Below are 6,791 nucleotides of genomic sequence, written 5' to 3'. Positions count from 1 at the left end.
TTCTCTTAACCGAATGTAAAACTGATAATTATCGCTAATATTCATTTGTGATGTGTACCACACTGAGATGCCAAAGAAAATATTCTCGCTGCCCTGTAATGTTGAAATGCTTTCTGCCGAGATCTGAGTAATTTTACTTGTCAAGAAAACAGTTGGTATGCTTTATTCCCTAGACCAGTTCCACCATTATCTCTCATTCTTCTTCAAGGAGCAGAATACACTCTCTGTTTAACTTTCCCTGCTTAACATTTCTTTTTAATAACACACCCTCTCATTGTGTACAATTAACAATCTTTGGCTAGGTTCCTTTGTGCTTGGGAGCCTTATGCACATCTCAGATAGACTGACAGGTGACAGATTTACTTCCTACATCCATACATTAACTGTTACGAAGCATAATTCCACTGCATAAGAGTGGCAGTTGCCTCCATAAAGCCTAAGACCAGCTCAGACTGATTTGTATCAATAGACTAGGCAGGAGCAGGAAAATGTTTTCTTGTTGACTCTCAGATCCACACTGGAACTGATAAAACAAGTTAGATGTTTGCTTTATCATGCTGTCATAAGTGATTTGCCTAATTTAATATCCAGAGTTCCTAGATCACTGCTATTTCTGTAGGCTCTTTTGTATCTTTTCTAGGAAAAAGTTTAACAAAGTACTGTTGGCTATACACTGAATTGCTTCACACTCCTTCCTACCACTTCAGTCCTACAGATTTAAAGGCTTGTCTTCATGTAGAGTAGACTACATCACAAGCATTTATAGTTCAATGGCTAATTCACCAAAGCTCACTTCTTCTGAAAGACTTGCTGATAAGCTTTGTATTTTGCCTGATATGTGAAAGCCTTCCATGTGATTGAGCTAAATGAAACACAAGACTAGCTGGTGTGATGCGTAGAAATGCAATTTCATTCAACATTGGCAGGGGGTACCACAAGAGAAAGGTTTTCTGCATTGAGACCTTTATCAAGGATTTCCAGTTTTTACCTTGATTCTGATTATGTGGCCCCTTCCACTATGCTGGATGAGATCATTTAGGGCTTGAGTGAAGATCGAGGAGCTTGACGGGGGAATACTGATTTGATATATGTTTTTCAAATAAGACTGATAGTGAGATTTTTTTAATTGTAAAATGAAGGCTACATTCAAGACACTTGATGTATCTGCTTGTCCAGTGCATAGTTCTTGCCTCTGTCTTTCACACTGTTAATCACACTAAGATAAATCTGGCTCTGCAAGTAGCTTCCTTCAAGTGAATGGAAGCATCTCACAAGGTGTTCCTCACTGCCAGTAAGAGCACCAGATTTTGAAAAGCATTTCCACATTACTGACTTGTGAAAACATCCTGTTACCCAAAGGAACTCTGGCAGTTTCTCCAGGTAGAAGGGACAGTCAGTCATCTGAGGGAAGCACAATCCAGGTTCATCTGGGCGTTGATCAGCACCCCAGTGGATACAGGGGAGGGATTCCCTCTAGCTTAAGTAGATGTTCAGATTTCTTCTCCTTTCAGTGGAGGGAGGATTGTACCTTGAGTCCTGTAAATTTGGATTAAGGTTTTCCTTAAAAATTTTGGATTAAGTTTTTCCTTAATCTTCCTTGTCTTCATGTAGAATAGAATACATCACAAGCATTTATTGTTCAATGGCTAATTCACCAGATCTCATATACCTCTCTTACCTATTCACTAACTGTATAGGTAACCAGTGACTCTAAGCACAGCCACTTCACTTCTGTTTTATTTTAACAAGGAAAACCCTTACTATGCCTGGGCACCTTGAAAAATTGTTAAGCACTGACTGAGATAGAGCAGAATAATGGCTAGTTAAGAGAATTATAATGGGAAGGCACAAGACACTAAGCTGATTGAGCTAAATGTAGAAAGACGTAGAAGCTTGTTTCTGTGGACTGTGGGCTGCTTACTAAAAAAAGCCTTAGAGAAGTGTATGGGGATATCTGCTATCTGGATGCAAATCAGACAGCTTTGCTCCAAGAAATGAAGCTGTGAAGTGGCATGCAGTCTGCCTGTCTGTGCTCATATATACAGCAGAAATGTTTTTGAGGGAATTTCCCAAGAATTACCAGTGGGATTTTCAATTTCTTGAGCAAACAGAACAACTATTTAGGAAACAGGCCCACTCAGATCAGCTAATATATGCCCAGAATCTATTAAGCAACATCATTCCTTGTTTTGACAGAATTAGATTTCAGTTAAGTCATGAAATGAATGCAGAGCCTTGTGTTCCATTATCACTGAACAAATCCACAGCAAATATTTTTAATTAAATTAGAAATTTAAATTATATAAAATACCTTAGAGACTGTATAATTGTGCCTGTGTTTGCCATGTACACTTGGGGATTTAAGAAAAAGTTGAAAAAGAGCAGAAAACTTTTTGCACTGTGATGGAAAAGAATATAAACTCAAAGGTAGAGCTGAAAACTATTCAAAATTTGAGAATTAAAGTTTAGATATCCAGAATAGAGCTGAAAATCAAAATGTAATAAAGTGCTTGTGTTCTAGCAACAGATTCCATTGTTATCACCTAACTTATACCATTACATCAAGTTTTTCCTTGTTATGAGGAAAACTGAAAAACTCCTAATTACAAGCTGCTGATTTTCCAGCTATTTATACAGATCTGTACTGAAAAGATGCAGTTATGTAGGCTTCACCTCTATCAGATGAGTCTAACCCAGCTCCTGTCAGCATGGAAGGCAAGTGCAGTGGGAGTGGACCCAGTTGCTTGAAACAGAGGTTTAGTATCCTGCAAGAGTAGTTATATGGCAGTAGCAATCTACAGCATGCCCAAATATCTGGCATTTGGAAATGTTACGTTTTCTAGTGGGTCAAGAAGGAAAACAAAAGACAGAAGCTAGGGAACAGACTGCCCTGCATGAGTTCAGAAAGCTATTATTGGAGAGTCTGCACAGCTGATAACCCAGAGACATTTCCTTCACTTACAGCCAATGATGTCCCCCACTTACCTGTTAGAATGTGATTATAAAAATCAGTGAGTTGTCTTAATACAAGGCAGTGTGTCCTGGGTTGGGAAAGAGCAGGGTGTGGGTACAAGTTACCCTGGAGGACTGTTATGAGGAGTGAAGTGGAGGGTATCAACCTGTACTGCCATTTTTAAGGTTTCTGCCAACATAACATAATATCACCAGCTTGGGGTGGATGCTGAGAATTACTCTGAAAACCAAGAAAAACAGAAACGTGTGTATGGAGAGAGGGAGAAAGAGCACAGCTATGCAGTACCACGAACTATGACGGTTCCAGAGTTCATCCATATGTATGATCACAACAAAACATGAGGGAAATACACTCAGACAATGGGAAATAACCTCAACAAGATAATATCCCTGGTAAACTCTTAGGACATTCATATACTGTATAACTAAAACATTATTCATTATCAGCAGGGAGCATTAAAGATCTCTGCACGCAGCCCACTGACATACAAATGTGTTGGTCTCACCAATATTTTACTGTTTATTTCACCGATATTCCCTCTGAAGGTGGGGAAATCATAATATTCATCACTAACATAATATTTATCACTAAGGCATAGACACAGCATCAACTCTGTTCTTGCAAAGCTGAATTTTAACATAAAACGATCATCAGTAATGGCACTCAGTGGTTAATTTACTCAGCACAACTCTCACCAAAACTCCTGTGGTCAAACTTACTATGAAATAAATCCCAGAAGCTATTAGTAACGCTTTACAATTATAATCAGTGACTGATGGAATAAAAGATATCCATAGACTCTCTCTTTAGAAGAAGTTAATAGTATATTTTTGTAGAGGGGAAGACTTTCATTGTCAAACTACAAAATACAGGAACTAAGAAAAGATGTTGCATTCATCTTCTTCACTCTGAGAATGTATTTCTGTACTCGCTTTCCATCGACAAACAAAAATCAATTATCTCAATACTCATGAAAAGCAAAACCAGATAGCCACTTCTGTTTCCATAGAAATCCAAACATGCAAGTGGTCTAAGCAACAAAGGTGTATGCACACTTTGTGAGTCAATGGTTTTTTGAAAATATCAGCTGTAATAACTGGGACTGTAGATGAGAGGATATCTGGAGAGGTACAGTTTATTGTAAGAGGACTGATTAGTAGAGCATAGCTAGAAGAGATTATACGTTGTTCCCGATGAGCCTGGTATGTAGCCTTCAGAAAGCAATATTAGTTTCTAAACATCTTCAGTGAATTTGAGTTCAGACTCCCTCAGGGTTATGTGCAAGTTTCCTAACATGGTCAAAACACAGAAAATTAAAGTGCATGGCTAGAAAGCTTGAATCAAATTATCAGCAATTCTTTGATTAATACTGAAAAGCAGCAGCTTTGTCCATGAGGAAAAAATATTAGTTTCAGTTGCAGAGTTTTGCTGCCCATCAGAGATTTATTTATTTATTTATTTATTTATTTATTTATTTATTTTAATTTTACATATCTGAGAGTATTATATGATATATATAATCATATATGACTATATGATAGTGCATTTTATTCCTCAGGAACAGGAAATCAAAACGGTTTGGATGATTCTGGTGCTGGAAGTTAAAAAGTAGAATGGGATTTTTATTTTTATTTCACTACAGGGAAAGAAATTAAATGCCTAGGAATGATTTCTGTCTTGAAATAGACAAAATTCAGAATCTTGAAATTTTTTTGTAAAATTAATCTTTCCAGAATTCACATTAAACCAAACAAAATGGTGTTCTTAAAATAACATTAAGGTAGTTCATTTGGAGCATGGTGTGTTCTTTAGAAGTTTGTCATGCTTGGAACTGCAGAGTCGAAAATACAGGCTGAACAAAACACAAAACTTCTCCTTTTTGAAATATCTGAGAAATATCTGGTTATTTTGAAAGTATTCACAAGTGTGAACTGTGGGAAAGCTGAGAGTTCTTTATGAAGCGTTATGGATTAAATAAAATGATATCTTACAGCAAATGGAAATTTGCTTCAGAAAAATTCCTGAGGGTAGTTCCAAACGTAGTAATGTAGGGCAAGGAGGTTAAGAAGGGGAAGCAAATTCACTTTTCTGGAAAGTTTTTGTTTGAATCTATGTTACAGTTCCCCTACCGATATTTGGTTGCCGATGAATAATACATTTCATCTGTATCCATGATAGTGTTCCCGCCTCCGCCCCCATGCTGAATTTAAAGGCGTGTCTCAGTGCTTCTGAGACTCTAATTAGAAACACTAGATGAAAAGTAACTGCAGAAATTGCTGCCTCTGAGCTGGAGACAAACCCATTCTCCAGCAGCAAGAAAGAAAAAGGTAAGGAAATCAGAACAGCACAACTGCAGTCCAGGCTACAGCACCAAGTGATCAAATTGACTAGGAAAGCAAGAGGCAGCGAGCATGAAAGCCCCAGATTACCTCAGCTCTCTGCTAGATGGGTCTTATGTCGCTGTACAGGTTTGTGTAGACCTCAGCACAAGTCCCTGACTCCCCAGGTGGAGTCTAGGGAGGTGAGAGAAGGCTTATCTGATATTCTGGCCTACCCTGTCCTGTTCCCTACTGACCCCAATATAAAGGCAGACCCATCCAAGGGTGCATGTTCTCACACTTGTCATTGCTCTGTTCAGCAGACACAAATTCATGGTACATTTTGTCTACAAAAAAAAAAAAAAAAAAAAAAAAAAAAAAAAAAAAGCACAAATACCACATTTTCTAGTTATAAAACATAGGGAGGAAAGTACTTCCATGAGTATCAGGAGCATCCCCATAAACTGGAACAAAGGGGTTAGTACTGGTCTAAAAAGCAAGTTCCCTCAGCTTTTTATTTGATGCTAATTTAATATTTTCCCTCTCGATTTCAACATCTGCAGAACCACTATCCAGCTGAACAGTACTGAGACAACTGCTGCTTGACAGTTTATCTTCTGCAGTCAAACACAGCTTTTATTTTAACCCTGCCCAAGACTAAGCACAATAATCCACATTAGAGATGGATTTCTGACATTAGCAATCAGATTTGATAACTGTTTACAAGTCCAGCTGGGCAATTTAACAGTGTTAATTTTTGGAGCCCCACTTCATTCAGTAATATAACAGGCACTTTTCTGATTAATAAAGAATTAGACTATCCATAAACTCTCTGCTGGATGCTAAAAGCTTTGTTGTGACAAAAATCTTTCACTGTGTGACAATTAATGCATCTAATTTCCTAGTTTCCAAATCTTCCATGTAATGTTAGCCTCTTTTGTTGTCATTATGTCCACAGAAAACACATAATGTCTTCTCATAGACACGTGCTCAGTATCTGGTTCAGAAAAAGGCTCCAGGAAAAGTGTGACTAGTTAAGCTTCTTCTGGAAAAAAAAAGAAAAAAAAAAATCAATTTTTTTTTTTGCAGCAGCAATCACAGCACCCTCTTTTTTTGTTGTTGTTGTTTGTTTGTCTTCATGAGTGGTCTTGGTTATTTATCTCAGAGCTCTTTCTTATAGCAGTGAAATCTAAAAACATATTTCACTACATTCAAGAAGGTTGAGAAAAAAACATTGCACAGAAAAAAACTGTACTTTCAGAAGTGTGAGGAAATAAACACGCAGAAACAAATCCTACAAGGTTCATGAGTTTAAATGACTCTTTTTTTCTTTTTTTCATTTTTGGCCGAATATTCTCTTATAAAAATTAACTTTATCATTTCCTAAGTACTGAAAATAAGTGAATTCAAACAATGCCCCAAAATGGCATAATATTTTATTCTCACATTTTCTAGTTTTCACATTTGTAATGGATTAATTAGGATTATTCTAAATTAAT

This window comes from Coturnix japonica, chromosome 2, assembly GCF_001577835.2.
Source record: "Coturnix japonica isolate 7356 chromosome 2, Coturnix japonica 2.1, whole genome shotgun sequence".
Lineage (NCBI taxonomy): Eukaryota > Metazoa > Chordata > Aves > Galliformes > Phasianidae > Coturnix > Coturnix japonica.
The sequence above is the reverse complement of the archived record's forward strand: the minus strand, read 5'-3'. Positions refer to the sequence as shown.